Genomic DNA, 17006 nt, shown 5'->3' with positions numbered 1-17006 from the left:
ATAGTGCTCAGTACCATCGTGAAATCATGGAAAGAAACATCAACATAAGGGCTTTGTAGCTAGCCGAATTTACAGAAATGATCTCTCAAACACGGTTTCCTTTTGAAGGAATATTTTCGGGCATCCCATAGAGTGTGACAAATTTCAACTATTTCAATAGCTTTGAGGGACTGCAAAGATTAAAACACAGAGCGCATGTTGCTCATTGCCTTGTGGCTGTATGAAAGCTTTAAAATCATGGCAAAAGCAAAATATGCCAGAGTCATCCTAAACACCACAGCCCTGAAAATGTTGAAACCATCTTTTGCTGCTGCCTGTAATGTTGTGTTTTTGATCCACCAGGAAGCCCTTGTTTACAATCTCAGCAATTTATGTTTCCCTTTCGCAAGAGCAATGCATCATATAGTCTCATTCCTGCTTCAGTTATCTCATCTGTTGTTCTTAACTTACATTGCTCAAGGTCCAATCCTATTTGCTTCAGCAATGAAAGCTGCATAGATGAAGCAATACCAGGAGCAGTATTATCAAATTGCAGCCTGTTTCTGAAAAAAATGTGGTTTTGAGGGAACTGAGAGAAAGTCCAGAGTGTTGGGGCGACTTTGTGACACTGAAAAGGAGGAAAGTAGAAATTACAGTGTTCTCCCTAAAGAAAATGAAAGTTATAAAGAAAGAGTTTTCTCTGCAGTTGAAGAAGATTATGGGAGATTACAGCAGTATCTGTAGGAGATAACTGGTATCATCAGGAGATTTGTGGGAATTAATTGCATTTAAGTAAGTTATTGTTTAATGGAAGTCACATGGATCATCACTCATTCTTGGGAGACTTGCCCACTGTGGGTCCTGCGGATGTTTGGTGTTGGCATTTCTCTGCTGAGAATTCAGCCATTACTGGCTTGCTCTCCACCTAGATTAACTCTTTGCTGCAGCTCTAGTACCTCTGTATCTAGCTTTTAAAAGTGCTAGCTTTTAATCTACTAGCTGAAGTATCAGCATGGCCTCACCACAGCAATGCTGAGTTCAGAACAGGATAAGTTTCCTGGACAAAAATTGACCAAAGAGTAGATGTACTTCAAAAGTGAATCTGAAGCTGCTCAGAAATTGCATGGCAAGCCGACGTGTTATGACAAAATGGTATTTCCCAAGTGGTCAGAAGTAGGAGCAGGCACATGATAGTCTATCTGAGAATTTTTCTTTTCCGTTCTTTCTTTGAAGTTGGAAATTCAGACTGATATTTGCCTGAGCTCATCATCTTAGAGATGGCATGAATAAGCCCACAGTACCTACGGGCATCTGAAAAATGTTTTAATTGATGATTTAACACGAGGACAAAGCTGAAAACTTCTGAAATAGTGGTCAGAAAGGTGAGCTTGGTATAGCTGACATTTAACATGTCTTGAGCTGTCCGTGCTAGACATTATATGGAAAGTCAGAAGCATTTGTCAATGGAAATGCATCAAGTAGTCCAGATGTTAGAAACAACAGAAATCCAGGTAGAGAAAAGACCGGGTGACAGGGTTGCAAATGTAACACCAACCACAGAACGTGACGGCATTAACCCGTAGACTTCTGCTTCATGCAAGCCATAATTGTCTAGCCTGGAGACCAGCTGCACCAAAATCTTACCGAGTCTCTTGGTGGTAGACTGAAAGTTGGTAGCTGAGGTTATAGCCATGTTGTGCTGGGTCCTGTACAACGATGGTAACGGGATTCCTTTTTGTAAGCGTCACCCATATGCAACAGAGCAGGAAGTAGTCTGGTTCCCAATATTGCTGATGAACTTTGAACCGGGTCTGCAAAGAACTGGCTCTTCCCAGGCTGCTTTTGTGTCTCTGATAGTCACATCATTTTTTCCACATTCAAATGCCAGTGCTCGCACTGTTAGCGTAGAGAGATGCATTCAGTGCTTTTTCCCCACTGCACAGTTTCCTTGTTGACCGGCGTAAAAAGGGATAATGTCAGGTTTTTTTTCAGTGCCAAGCAGCGGGAGAGAGCATACATCTGGATGTGCATTTGCAGATGGTTTCTGCCGTTAGCTGCAAAACCTTGGTTTTGGGATTTTTTTTTCCTCTAGGGGTGGCTTATGCGATGAACAGTACAGTATGTTTGATGACATGAACTGTAAATTGAAGAGAAAACAGGGCGTAACCCCATCTCAAGCTTTACCTAGAAAAAAAAAAAAATATATATATATATATTCAGTGATCTGTGGCAACCAGATTTCATCCTAACTCTTGATCTTGGTACAAAACACTGATTTGCTGCAATTAAAAAAAAAAAAGTGCCTCTCTTGCAAAAGGGAGACACCAAACCTTTCAGTTGCATCTGAATTATGAAGTGTTAGAACTCTTTCCCGAAGCAAGCCCTCAAAGTCTTTGCCTGATCAGATAAACATTGCACAAACGTTTCTGCTGGGGTTGCAAAATCTTTTCTCTCCAGCATGCCTCAGCCTAGGAGAACGAATAAGGACGGCAGATGATGCTGAAGGGATGTGTCTGCTGCGTTTCCGGATTGTGGTAGACAATACACAGCTAAGGATTCCCCCCTTTTGTCTCTTCAAATTAATTCTGAACTGACACAATGATTTCTTTTCTCTTTTCTTCCCTTAAATCTGGTATGGGCTTTTGAAATACAGTTTAAAATCTGGGGAATCTGTAAAAGTAGGATCTTTAAAGTTCTCCAGCCTCTGTCATCTGCCAGGGACTGTGGCTGCGTACACAGGGGAGTTAAAGCTTCCTTTGAGAGGAAATTTATGCTTAAAAAAAAAAAAAAAAGATAACAAAAAAGTCTGTTATGGTTAGGAAAAGAATGGAGGTAAATAAAAATACTAGTCTCTTGCAAAACCGTTACCACAGCAAGCAAGGTGCTAAGAAGAAAAAGAGCCCATTGCCTACTGTAGGGCCATCTTCACAACTACATGTTCAGCGGAGATGGTGTCCGAAAGTGTCTTCAGCAGCTGGGCATCAGCTGGGCTTGTAGGAAGGCATCGCAGCGTCAGTACCAGCGACATGGTATGTGATAAATGGTGCTCCGTGGTCTAAGGGCGCTAATTGATTTTCTCTCTGCAGAAAACCTTTTAGACAAGCTGCGTTCAGATCTCCCAAGAAAACAGCCACTGCAAATACGGGCTTTGTTTGGAAGTAAGTTGGGTCTCGAGGGGCCTATCCTTATCCCCTCTGCGTCCGTAAAGCTGCCTGGGAAACATCAGCAAATTCTGCGCGGAGCAGATCGTCTTGTAAACACATTAAGCCAGCTTTATAACTCCCAAAGACTGGTTTCTGCCTGAGGAAAAGCCAAGCTGTTCTCTGCGATTCACAAATTCCTCCGGCGCTCTCTTGACGAGTTTTTTGCTGTTGCAGCACCAGGCCCCTGGGGCTGGAAGTGCCTGTTAAGAGTCACCTGCTGAAGCAGCCTGGACCCTGGCACGAAGCCGTACGTGCTGAACGTTGGGGTGGCAGCAACCTTGCTGAAGGTGAGCTTCAGCAAGGGAAGACCTTGTTGAAGCTCAGGAGCTAAAAGAAGGACCCGGAGAGAGAAGAGCCCGTAGCGGAGAGGTGCAGAAGCTTCTGCAGATACTCTGCAGATCAACACGGACTTTTCCTTTGGGCTTTTGATAATGCCCCAGAGCTGACACTGATAAACAATACGCTATCTGGGATCCACACTGCTCTCAAGATTAGGATTTGACAGCTGCAAATATTTGCACAAATGTTTATCCCGCAGCGCTCGGTTGGGCCCACCGGGTTCAAGCTGCTTAACTTGAAACGCTGGAGAGGCCGCGCTCATTTTAGGGGGAGTCCTCCTTTAAGCCCAAGCAGAGCATAGAAAAGGCGGAGGGGGTTGCAAAATGAATTTTTTTCGGTCTCGTTGGCTGCCGTTACTGCGGGAAAAAGAGCTTCAAGTCTGCATGAGAAGCGCTGGCAGAAGATGATGGGAAGAAGGCACCTAAATTATGGGGTGGACAGGCTGTGTACCAACACATCTTGAATGGACCCAAACAGCTGTACAGCACAAAACCTTTTGTTTTCTAACTCACTAGATGCTTCCCCTACCTTTGTGTGCAGTGTGTCGCATAGGGTGCCCCTTTCTGAGGATTTTGCCTCTTGTTTGGCTGATTCTCTCCGTCAAAGATAACCTCGTTAAGGGCTGGGCGTGCGTGACAGCTTGTGGGTTGAGACGCACGGCCGATTTGCAGCTATTTCCGAAGTCACCGCGCGTCGGCTGAGCTGGAGATACCAGCTGGCCGCACGCCTGGCCGCCCTATCTGGGAGGTGAAGGAGCTTGGCCAAAATCCCCGGGGAAGGGACCGCGTTGCCTCCCAGCTGGTTCCTGCGCCTGCGAGCCGGCACCATCAGCAAGCTCCTGCAGCTCCGCAGACAGCGGTGACTGGTTAAACTGGGATGACCCAGTCAAAAGCCCGATCCCGAAGCCCGCAGAGACGTAATGAACGATGGGCTACATGAAAGGTGATGTTTTTTAAAGTTGCGTTTCACTTTGTGATAGGCGAAAGGTGATGACAGGGAGAGATTTCTGCAGAAATGTGTGGTGTAGCCTGTAGCCAAGTCACCAGGCCTTTCCACCGCTAATGTCTTTTGGCCAGGATTTTTACCCGCTGGACTCACTTCAATGTAGTAGTGAAGCCGGCACACGCACCTACCTGGCACACAGGTTCGCTTGACAAACAAAACCAGTATTGATTATAACTTATCAATGTTTATGAGAAGTTGAAGTAGTTGCTGCGTATTTGAAGATGCATGTTTTCTGCCTGTTTTATTTGAATTACTTATTTCTGATAAATACATCTGATATCTTAGATACATATTTACAATAGCAGTAAGGGGAAAAGGGGAAGTTGCAAACTCCTCCGAATAACGGGAGAGTGGTTGCTACTAAATTTTATTATCCTTCATCATCAGCAGGCAGCACACTATAAAGGACCAAGATAGGTTCGGGGGCACATGCTACTCGTAAATAAAATTGCTTGCCTCTAAACCTCAGACGAGAGGGCCTGTTGGAAACGTGCAATTGCAGTTTATGAAACAGGAAACAGATGCATTCGGTATTGTAACCCTCTGTGGTTTGCAGTGGGGAGGTAAGGCTGGTATGATAGCAAAGGTCAAAGATATACGGCTAAGTAAAGGTCTGTTAACTCTGAGAGCCCTAAGTAATACTTGTCACCCGCTGTCGTGCTTTGCTCTGTGGGTCTCGCCGTGTTTTGCAGACAGACACTAACTAGCCGTCAACCCCACCGCCTCCAATTCATGCTCCAGATATGAAGGCTGGGATTCAGGGATATGGCAAATCCAGCTTTAGGGTTCCCCCTACTAGATCAAAACGCGACAGCTGCATGGCCCAGAACAAGATGATCCCGTATGAAGTCGCTTTACTCCGTCAAAAACGTTCTGAAGCTGCAGCTGGGTAAACTTTGCGCTGGCAGGCGTTAACGCTGCATTAGGTATTGCCTGATTTCTGACAGCCGGGGCCAAAGCTGGCGCGAAAGCAGAAAGCCAGCCTAAATGCTGTCTCGTATACTCTGGTTAATTTGACAGCAATGCAATCGTGTGAGTAGGTTTGATGTGGATTGCCTCTGCGGGGCTGGATGGCTTGTCGGGATGTAGATCTGGTTTTAATTATCGTGGAACCGAGGTCTGAAAGGCCTGGACGCGGGGAACAAAGGGCACTGTTTGCAATCCCGACTCCCTGCAACCCAGCTCATAAAAATAGTTTTTGCCACCCAAGGACAGCTGCGAAGCCGCTTGCTTAGAAATTGCCTGATCCGGCACAGACTTCTGGGTGGCCACGGGCTTGGCTCTGCCTGCGTTTAAAAGGTTAGCTGGTCTAATTGCACTAGCCAGCCTTCCTGCTGCAATCCAAATTTACACTGGCAAAAGATCTCCAGCTGCAATAAGCTCTCGGATGCACTCCTCAACATAGCAGAGTTACTGGGGCTTAGCAGGTAACTGTTAGCTGATCAACGTAATGTTGATTAAACTGTGATGAAAAGGGCTGCAATTAATGCGTTTCACCTCTAACCTGGGCCTGGTTAAAGCTATACCCGTTTGCCTCACCCCTCTGCCAGAGGTTACCTCTGCCCAGCAGCCTTAGCAGAAGGCAATAAGTGCTTGTCTTAAGTTGCCAGGCATGATGGGGCTGTGCCAGGGGGGACAAAGTCTTGAGCCAGCGCAGCTCAATCCATAATATTACCAAGACCTGACTGAACAAGGCATGCACGGTTAACGTAACCAGCTCATGCTCCCATCTGCTTGCTGAGCCTTTGCTCCAGACACACTGGCAGGTGCCTGGGTTTCGCCAACAGGCCATGTTTGGAGAGGACCCTCGGTATGTTTCTGGCCAGCGTCCGGTCTCCAGTGGCATCTTATCTAACGTGTGTGAACAGTGTCCATCACCATTGTGAGACAGTGTTGTGCCACTGTCCCCGTTAACGAACGGGGCAGGGGGACACTGAGATGAGAAGTCCAGGATCCTCAGGGGCCTGAGGGTTGCCATGCTGAGCCCAACCGTTCCCAGCCTCTCAACGCTCCCTGCAACGAGGTCCAGCGACTCTCCAGGTGAAGGAGACGAGAAAGGACAGTCTCGGGCAGACGCTGGGTGCAGCAGCTGCCGGATTGCAGCTCCCGCGGAGGTCAGAGCCCAGCAGGAGCTGTGGGAGCAGCTGCTCTCCCAAGATATCTGTCACCTCCCAGAGCATCAGGGTCTCAGAGCTCCCGCTGAGCGCAGGGCTATGTCAGAGCCTGCGCTTTTTTTCGAGGCAAAATACTATTGCTGAGCAGCATCTCAGGCACTGGGCACCTATGTCTCCTGCTAAATTCCTGCAAGGAGCAGTGGTACACCTATTTCAATGGTGAATGTATACATATATATATATATGTAGGCATACCCATCTTCACCCGGTAGCTCTCCAAGCGTGGCCACCAGTTACGCCGCTGGGCCACCCATGCGCACATCTGATTTCAGTGGCAGAGCAGGAATGCAAGTGGATCTGATACGTGTTCCTGAGACACTGGCACCTTTCTTTTCCTAGCAGCTCTAGTGGACTTTGTTTAAACTCCTGGATTTATTTGTTTCCCCCGTTCAATTCTTGAGTCTCCCCTGAAAAGCAAACCTGGGGTCTCAGAGCCTGGGGAACAGGCACGTGTGAGACTTTGAAAAGTAAACTGAGCTCCGGGGGCAAGAGATCTTCCTTGGGCTTTGATTCCCAAGATAAGACTGCAAGAGCTGGGCCTGTTCAGCCTGGAGAAGAGAAGATTGAGAGGGGATCTCATCAACGTGTCCAAGTATCTGAAGGGGGAGTGTCAAGAGGATGAGGCCAGCCTCTTCTCTGTGGTGCCCAGCCACAGGACAAGAGGCAACGGGCAGAAACTGAACCACAGGCAGTTCCATCTGAACCTGAGAAAAAACTTCTTCACTGTGAGGGTGAGAGAGCATTGGACCAGGTTGCCCAGAGAGGTGGTGGAGTCTCCTTCACTGGAGATATTCAAAAGCCGTCTGGATGTGATCCTGGGCAATATGCTCTAGGTGACCCTGCTTGGGCAGGGAGGTTGGACTAGATGATCTCCAGAGGTCCCATCCAACCTAAACGATTCTGTGATTCTGTGATTCCCTGTCTGTGCCTAACCGGAAAGGCCACAGGAGCTTGACCCAACTTTGACTTCCCCACAGACAGCGCGTTGGGAAAGCGAGTCCGAGCGGAGCTGCCGGGGCAGAACCGGGCAGTGGGAAGTTGGCACATCGCGTTGTTTCATCCCCCGGTGCCCAGCGAGGGCGAGTGGTGGGAATATATTGCTGCAACGTAGGAAAGGGGAAGCAGATGCCCTCTGCGCCCCGACGGACGGGCGGCCGGCATCGCCCCAGGCTCGCGAAGGGTGCGTGGCAGGAGCCGCCGGCGCCCAGGCAGCGGCGCGGGGCAGCCGAGGTCGCCGTGGCGTGTTGCAGAGCCCGAGTTAGCTGGTGTCGAAACGCTGTGCAAAAGTGCTGGGAGGATATGAAATAGAGGCGTAATCGGAGCATTTGTTGGTCGGTTGCTAGGCAGGCGGTTCAAAAACAATCATGTTTTGCAAACTGATTCCTTCTTTCTTTCTTTCTCTTTTTTTTTTTTGTTTTAAGTCCCGTAATAAATTGTCAAGGGCCGTGATTTTTCATCATCGTTCTGTTCTTTGCTGTTGCTGCGACCAGGCACTTATCAACCTCTGAATCACCCAAGAGTTAGTTTTCAAAATATTCGTGCAGGTATTCGGCTCATTGTGATTCAACGCGCGGTCAGCTCCTCAGGCACAAGGCCTGTTTCTTTTCTGTGAGAGCAGGCTCAAGGAAACCAGAGCGTTCTCAGTAGTGTTACCGGTATGAAATTTTCCCCTGTGCAAGGATTGGAAACACTTATTTCTGAGACATTATTAAAAAAAAGCGTAATCTGTTCCCCACAGTAAAAGAATATATAAAACTTCAAGTGCTTTAAATTAAGCTCGCCAGATCAAAGCCATTTACTTTATAAGGTGGCTTTATAAGTGAATTTAAGCTATGGGTCAAGTATCAGGATTATGGCTGTGAAACGGTGCACATTTTCTTTCTAGAGGAGTATGTGCGATGCGGGAATAAGCCTGTCTCCAGCCTTTCCCGGGCATTTCCCATCGCACCGTGCCATCCGCTGCCCACACCGGTTGTTATTCATCAAGGGCTGCTAAAGTTGCACTTGCTGATGAGCGTGCTGGAGTCCTGCTGGGGCAGCTCCAAGCCAGCCCATGTTCCTGGGGCCGTGGCGAGGAAAGACAGCTGCTCCTCCGGGCTATTACTAAGGCCTGGATTTGTCGCATTTAATTTTTGACATCTACCTGACACGTCTCGGTTGCCCCAAGCTCCTGCTCCAGCATCATGGCAATGAGATGGTGTCCGGAGAAGAACTCTGTGCGTGAGCCGTGAGGCGCTGCCCTGTGCTGCATCCAGAAGCCTCCTGGCACGTCACCAGCCTCAGGCCTCTCCACCCTGTTCGTCCATCCCCAAAAGTCTCAGCAGCACCTCGGCCTCGTTTCCTCTAAGCCAGAGGTGAGATCATCCCTGGCATCAGCATCGGGGCAGAGATCTGCCTTTCTCCAAGCCACAGGCTCCCAGCCTCCAAAATTCATCCCACCCTCGGCAGAAGACCGTGCCACCCACTCCACATCCCCTCCTGGGCAGGGTATCCACAGCACCCCAGGACTTACCAGTGCTAAGTGGCAGGTTTTCAAGGCAAATGACAACGTCCTCCTGACCTAGCACTGGTTGTCATTGCCCTGAGCAGTCCTAAAGGCAGCCCTGCTCGTTAGCTGCAAAAATCAGCAGACCATTTCTCAGCTTTGGCTATCTCTGTGGGTTTCGTTTGTCATCAGCGAAAGATTTCAGCTCAGTTTTGTATCTGTCATTCATTATTCCTACTCAATGCTTCGTATCTTGTATTCTCTCCCATCATCCCAGGCTGACAATCAGTTCATCCTCAAAGAGTACATGGGATACACTTGTAAATACATGACTTTGCCTGCTTCTTTCAGTTGTTGCAGAGCACAATTAGTTTCCTCTGTCCAAAAGTTTGCTCCTAGTACAGTGGTTTTCCCACAGCACCTTGGATGCCTTTTATCTCCTCAAGGACCCCAGTGAAATCCACCTTGTCACCAAAAAAAAAGTGATGCCTTGACTGAATTAGTCTTTGTGTCTCAGCTGGAAAATTATAATTTGAACCATTCCACTGAAGCACTGAAACAACATGTGCAAAGTGCTTGAGAGGAGCCTGGCTTGGAGGCTTCTAGTGGAAAAAAAAAATTCAGATAGACAAAAAAAAGAAGTCTGGCATGAAGGAGAATGTCATGAGATCAGCCCCTAGAATATGCTGAGGAAGACAGAAAGCAACCAAGCAAATCCAAACAGCTTGGGTAGCAGTTTGCATTTATTAAGTTCTGGCTCATCAGATGTATCAAATTAGGAAACGGCACCAGTTTTGCGTTTATCGTAGCAGTCTCCTAACGAGCATCCTCGGTCTTATGGAGGCGAGTGGCCGGGAGCTAATGAAGTGGGGAGAGGAATATGTGTTGATTGGAGCACTTCGCTGGCCAACTCTCAAGCCAATAGTCCCACAAGAAATCCCCGCACACCACGCGTGAAAGATAGGATCCCTTACGCCTTACTGTCCAAGTGGCCTCAAACCGTGTGTGGTCCATTGCGGACAGAGCCGACACCCAAGCCTGCCTCCTGCTTCTGCGGAGAGGCTTAAAGAAGTTAAGGATCCCTGGGCATGCGGGATTTGCGAGGGCCGTGAACCAGGCCTGGCTTTGCCCTTCTTCAACACAGCCTTGTTTCCCACATTGCGCTTTGATTTCACCCTGGGAAAGAAAATATAAATAAGTCAGGGGTGAGCTTTCTTTCTTTATATCTTATGCGCAAAGATGCACCACTTGTCCCTAAAATGAGTTTCCCCCAGATCCCATGAACAGTAAATTCACAGATCACAGATGAGATCTTAAAATGTAGTGAATAGGTAAACAGGCATATCTCCTGGCTTGAGATTCGGTTTTGCATACCAGAGAGCTGATACATGTCCTCAAAATCAAAATGACAGCATCTCTGTGCTGTAAGATATTGCTGTTGTTCCCCCTTCCCAGCAAGAGTAGCTGACCTGCTCCAAGTCCTAGGGTCTCTAACTAGTTTTACAAAAGTCTGAGATTTTGAACATTTGTTGAATTTTTTTCTGAACAAATACCTCATGCCTGGTGGGAGCTTGTAAATGTTCTCAGAGTAGTAGTATCACAGACCTGGAGGACTAAGTTTAGCCTCTCCTAAGGGTTTTCTAAGCTAAATTTAACTATTTCAATGTGTCTTAAAATGTTATGCGTTTACCCCTGAATAATTTCTACTATTCTTCCCTGAGTTTTCTCCTGTTTCCATTTAGGTTTGGAATCAACCATAGTTTCCGTACAGTCTCACTGGTGATCCGTTTGCCAGAGGTGCGCTCTCTCTAATGCATGCAGCACAGGTATGTACAGGTTGATTTTTTTTTCCTGCCTGATTGTTTTATAAATCCGTGTCTCGTAAGATCCCCAATCCCCACTTTCAAATTTTATTTCTTCCACTGAATATCTGCATTTTGAATCACTCTCCCTCCCCGGCGTTCACTTTCCTAAGCCGAGTCTCATTTCACTGTTTCCTCCTTGCATTTCTAAACGCTCAGCGCGACGCAGATGTTGCGTGTTTTGAAGTCATTTCAGATGTAAATGTACTCCCTCCTTTTTGTTCTCAAGTAATTAATGAGGATGTTAAATAAAACCAGACGCCAACTCTAATCTTTTTATCGCTCCTTCAATATCCCTGCTTTTCAGTGTAGAAGATCTACTATTTCTTCTTGTCCTATGCTTCTTCAATCCATTTACTATCTGGATGAAGGCTCTCACATCTTATCCAGTCTTAACTTATCTCACCAGACATCATATTAGAAGTTTTATTCCTTTCATTGCGGCATCATCTTCCACTTGTCCAGGGCTATCTGCCCATGTCTAAAATGGGGATGTAGTTTATCTGACGCGGAGAGTTCTCTTCCTGCGTATGCAGGAGTATGAGAAGGAGGCTAAAAATGCACATATAGGCTTAGTACCCCTGCTGCTTCTTGCTCATAGCACTGTTTGCCTCCTGAACTATAACTTGCCCTCAAAGATACAGTTAATGCAAGTTCCTCCTTCCCACATAATTCCCTCTCTGTTTATGGAGACAGCAGGAGACATGGGCTGACCTGTCAGGTCGTGTCGCTCGTGCTTGGGGTACGGATTGTCCTCTGCAATATTTTCCAGGGCTCTGCTCAGGCCGCCTTGCAATGACTCAAGCTTGGGCTGTCTCCGTTGAGAGCTGATGCTACTGCCTAGCGGATTTTGCAGCTGGGATTCCCTCTCATACCTCGGCTTTTTGTTTGCTCATTTCATCTCCTTCTTCCTAGCGGTGCAGCCCATTTTCTCACCTTTCTATATGTCCGATCCCTCCGGCACGTCTGGAACAACCTCCCTCAAGTTACAACCTTCACATCTCCTCAGAAAGCACCCAAATTCTAAAAAAATACATGGGCACCCAGCCTCTTCCCTAGGGAGCAGTAAAAGCTGGTTAGTGCTTAGCACATGTGAATCGTGGTCTATTTTAGAGCGTTAAACATGGACTTTAATCCCTAGCCTCTAGTTTTATAAGTTTGGGCTATAATGTAGGGCTGCAAAGGATTCGATAAGGGAGTCGTCACAGTATGTAAACATCATCTGTGTAGTAAGTTCAACCCAAGGCTTTCTCTAGACATGCTCCCTTTATCCTCGTTCTCCCTGACAGTATTGAACATGCAGCTCTTTCCACTGCATGTTCATGTCTTCAGCAGACAGCAAAGTGGCAACAACTTTTTAATTAGCTTTTGATTTGCCCCTGGGCAACCTGAAGATGTGTCGTCCTTGAAGTACAAAACAAAGAATGCCCATATGCGCTTTGCTGGATGGTGCTTCATGAGTAGCCAACTAAAGGATCAGGCAGTTCTGCTGGAAGTTGCTTCTCCGTGAGTTGCCTCTCGATCTTTGCTCTCCGGGCTAGTCAGGGAGCCTCTGGGGCAGTTTCTCTTCGAGCAGATTTTGAGAAGACGTTTATTCTGCAGTTGTCACAGCCCAGGCGCCTTTATACTCAGGGCAATATTGGACTGGCACGTGGAGGTGGCATCTCTGCTCTTGACTCAGCTAGTGAACTGGTGGGCGATCCTGCCTCAGTTGTTTCACTGCTCCTAGGAGCCACATGTAATATGGGGATTTTGATAAAGGCACTGCGAAACGGTTCTACGATCTGCTAATAGGAAGGGCTGTAGCGTCTGCAGACAGTCTGTGCTGTGCGAATATACGTCCACATCCTATAATACAGTGGCTTTTTTTAAAGCAAATGGACACCACCTGATTCTTATGGGATTTTTAAAAATGAAGCATAATTCTATCTGAACGGAAGTTCTTCAGGGTTAAAATCCCATTCCCATGAAAATTAATGGGAATTTTTCCTCTGGCTTTCACGGAATCCAGATCTGGCAACCCATGAATGCAGACCTGTCACATTTCTTTCTCTTTCTTCATTAAGTTACTGTGATTTTTTTTCTGGGAATCAGATTAGTGAATTCTCATTGGACCGAATACCTCTCTGAGGTACCTCAGTGAGACTGGAACATTTCCTGTGGCTATCGTATCCGCTTCAATATTCTTCAAAGTGAATGTCACAGCCCTTAGCCGTTGAAACAGGCTTTTCTTTCACAGCAGCAAAATAGCAAACCAGCCTGGATAAGATGAGAGGGACACCATAAATATTACATAGGATCTGAGGCATTTGCTGTAAATTCAACAGGAACTCTTCCAGCTCCCCACTGGGAGATATTTCTTGGGAATAGAAAACTCTCTGGAGTTTATAATAACTTCTTAAGCGATATTGGGATTTTTAACATTCCATATTACACAACAGGAAGCAGAATCTTAATAGAAACACTGAACACACTTGCCTTTAATAGGAAACAGAGTCTGTGCAGGGGTAGAGGAATATTTGAAATATTCTTCCTCCTTTTTAAAAGAAAAAAAAACCCTGATATTTTGGATAATTGTTAATTTATTGAACTCTTTATACCGATAGTCATGGGGGGTAGGGGGTGAGAGTCACGAGAGCAACCTGCTGTCCTCTGCGGATCGGCTAGGTCCTCACTCCAACTCTCTCGGCGTCGAGAGGGCTGCAATGGGAAGCACTTGGCCCAGGGAAACGATACGTCTGAAGAGTGCCATTACAGGCTTCAGCTTTGCGTTTGCAGATGTACAACTCCGGTGAGCTATGACTCCAAGCTGAACTGGATCCAGACAGTTTTCCAGAGGACTGGGACCTCCTAAGCTTCAGGCCAAAGCAAGCAGAGTTTTCTGCTCAGCTCCTTTCAGAGCGGGGGCTAGCGCCACGCTTCAAGCTGACGTCCCGGTGTCTGGTTTTGTTCACCTAGAGTATGAGTGCAGGCAAAAATCGGAATGGGAATTGCACGCGTACGTAAAGGGAGCAGAGTGCTAGTGAACTTTGCAAGCCGGGCTTCTGACGACTTGTTACTTTGGATATAAAAAAGGCAGGCAGGGCCATTCCTGAAAAGGAGTTTCCATACCCTGGTAGAAAATGCCAAATATATCCCTTTCCCATTTAAACGGTCGAGAAACCATGGTCAAGCGCAATGTGTATAGCAAAGCGCCAGCGTTTCCTACCTCATCAGCAACCTGTTTAGAGAGAATAGCCAGCTTATTCACTAGGATCCCTGAGACACCGCAGACGGTGCTTGGCCTTGGGCTGCCACATCCAGCAGTCAAGGGGGTTGCCCGGTTGGTTGAGGTTAAGCGCGTGGTCAGGGTGGTTTGCCGAGCAGTGTTTACCGGCCGCATAGACAACAGGAGGATCCCCCCTGCTCCTGACCCTGGAGGAACTATCCTTGTTCTCCGGCAGGCAAGAAGTACCCAGACCGTCACGTGTTTTTCCTGCCTTGCAGCTGAGAGAAATTCCTCCCAACTGATGTTGCTTTTTTTACGCAAACCGCAGGGTACAGGATCTTGGATCAAGCCCAGCTCTTTCACTCGAAGGTGACTGGCAGCTCTTTGCTGGGGTCAGAGAGAAGGACGGGGCTCGGACTGCTCCTTCCCCGCGAGCGAGCGCCCGGTGAGTAACGCTTGTGAGTAAGCCTCGGCAGATGTCTGTGCAAAGGACCGTTTCCCCCGCCCCGTCTGAACCGCGTACAAAGTGATCCAAAGAAAAGCAGAGGTTTCCGTGAAGCCGGGCAGGCAGGAGGGACGGAGCAAACCTTGGCAGCGGAGCTCACCTCCGGCGGCAGGGAAGCGGTGACGGGAATTCGGGCTCCTCGCCTCGCCCTCGTTTCACTTCCAAATTTAAGTGCGGGATAATGCTTACAGTAAATCCAGGTCACCTCCGTGTCTGGGAAGGGATTTCATCTCCATGCACTTCTGTGTTTTAGGAGAGTGGCATTTTATAGCAAGGCTTTATTTGTAAGTGGTTGGAAAGGGACTTGTATTTTAATAAATAGTTAATCATCAGGTAGCACCCAGCGGCTTGCTGTCCGTAGTCTATATTTTTCCCGTGTGTAACATGCTCAGGAAGCTCTGTTGATCGTCTATGAACTCTTGATACGTGACGTATACATGGGACTGCACCGTAAAGGGTAACGCATTGCTGCGGACCTGCTGAAAAGGCCAAGGGAAGATGAGGGACCACGTGCTGTTAAAGAAATCGTGACGTTTCAGGGCTGAATTTGGCCCTGGGCACTTTAGGATCTTGCTGTTGAGCCATCGGGTGGTGGGACAGGGGCTTTGGGCAACGCCAGTGGAGGGACGGGCTCTGACCTTACCCTCCTCAAGGACTGCCTCCTCGGCTTTTTCAACCTTCCCCAAGAAGAACAGGGCAAACAGAAATAGTTTTGTTTGCCTGAGCGGTCATCCCCACGGTCTGGTGGGGGATTTGCGTGTGTTTGCGTGTGTTTTTAGTGATTCCTGGGCCGAGCCATTGCGAAAAATGACTAAACTGCAATGGAGATTTGGTTGCAAGCTACTGAAAAAACCGCTTTTTTCCCTCCATAGTGAGAGGGTTGTATGCTTAGTGCTCATTCGGACAGCCCTGCCGACTCACTGCCGGGGGAGCAAGCTTGGAGGGACAGCGCTGTAGCGGAGGGAAGACTATTTCCACGTTAAAAAAAAAAGATTATAAGAACGATGCGACGGTGGAAAATAGCTGTAGCCGGCTCGCTCAGCCCCTTACTTTCTCCGTAAAGCAGAAGCTGTCTCCTTGCCTGGTGGGACGCAGGAGTCCTTTCTTGACCTGCTCCATGCCGCACCTGAGTCTCTGAGCGGGGCAGCTGGGCAACGGGCTTTGCAGGCTGACGAAGGGGAAATCAGCCCCCGCCGCAGCCGGGAGGCACGAGGAAGGGTTTGCTAACAAGTCAGGTGCTTTTCGCCGCCCCGTGATGGGACGTAGGAGGAGATGATGATGACAGGTCAAGCCTTTTACCTCCCTCCGGCTCAGCCCAGACGTAAGCTCAGCATCAGTATTCATATTCCCATGGGCTTGGGACCTGGGATACGTGGATTTTCTTTTTTAAGTCCTGCCTCTGGCCTGCTGTGTAACTGCAGGAAGTCATTTCACAGCTGCCTGCCTTAGTTTCCCAAAGGCAGTAAATTTTTCAGGATTAGTAAGCTCTCTCTCACCCTCCTCTAACCCATGCTGAACATGCAGACCGTCCAGGGACTAAGTTACTCATAAAAGAGAGTGGAGAAGAGCCTGATTAACAAAATTATATTCTTGGTCAGTGCTTTCTGGACAATTTTGGTTTTGTTTTTTTTTTTTCCTCAGGATTCTGCTCTGGAGCCATCTGCCAAAAAAAAAAAAAAAAAGAAAAAAAAAAAGAAAAGAAAAAGAGGACCTGGGTGTATTTTGGCCTTTCCAAGGCAGTTCTGAAAACTGCTGGACAAATGAAGTCTCAGGAAAGCTTTTCTGACATTAATAGTATTTTGTGGCTTCTATCCTGAGTCATATTTAAAAAGGCCAGATTTTCATAGGGTGCATAATAAGGTGAAAATCAGCTCCTACCACGATTTGTCAAGTCTAGTCTTTCCCCCCGGTTTACTACTGTCCCCCCTGCCCCCGAGCACTGAAAGCATACGCTTAGACGTGCTAAAAACTCTTGTTTTAGCTTCCTGTTTAAAGTTGTAATTTTAGATCCTCGGTGGGTATTATAAATAGCCACAAATGCAATCAGTGCAGTCACGCTGGCTGATGCGAACTGGGAGCAAGGCCCACAGATTTGATTCCTTCTTTTCCCCTTTGCTGTCTGTCCTGCACGCACGCTTGTATGGACAGAGGCGCTCAGAAAGGTTTTTGGAGCTTAATCTCCGCCCAGACCGATAGGTTTCAGTCTGATGTGTAAATGGATCCGTCGGCTTGTTGCTTAAATCTAT

The 17006-nt window shown here is 47.5% G+C and overlaps 1 long non-coding RNA gene across 1 annotated transcript; it reads left to right on the top strand.

The window, feature by feature from the left end:
• The first annotated feature begins 2505 nt into the window (after window positions 1-2505).
• Window positions 2506-16636, top strand: LOC138067605 (uncharacterized). The gene is made up of 4 exons (XR_011141785.1): window positions 2506-4463; window positions 10928-11011; window positions 14584-14700; window positions 16402-16636. It is a non-coding gene; the product is annotated as an uncharacterized lncRNA (long non-coding RNA).
• The last annotated feature ends 370 nt before the right edge of the window (window positions 16637-17006 follow it).

Source organism: Struthio camelus, chromosome 6 (assembly GCF_040807025.1).
Source record: "Struthio camelus isolate bStrCam1 chromosome 6, bStrCam1.hap1, whole genome shotgun sequence".
NCBI classification, from domain to species: domain Eukaryota; kingdom Metazoa; phylum Chordata; class Aves; order Struthioniformes; family Struthionidae; genus Struthio; species Struthio camelus.
The sequence above is the reverse complement of the archived record's forward strand: the minus strand, read 5'-3'. Positions and strand labels throughout refer to the sequence as shown.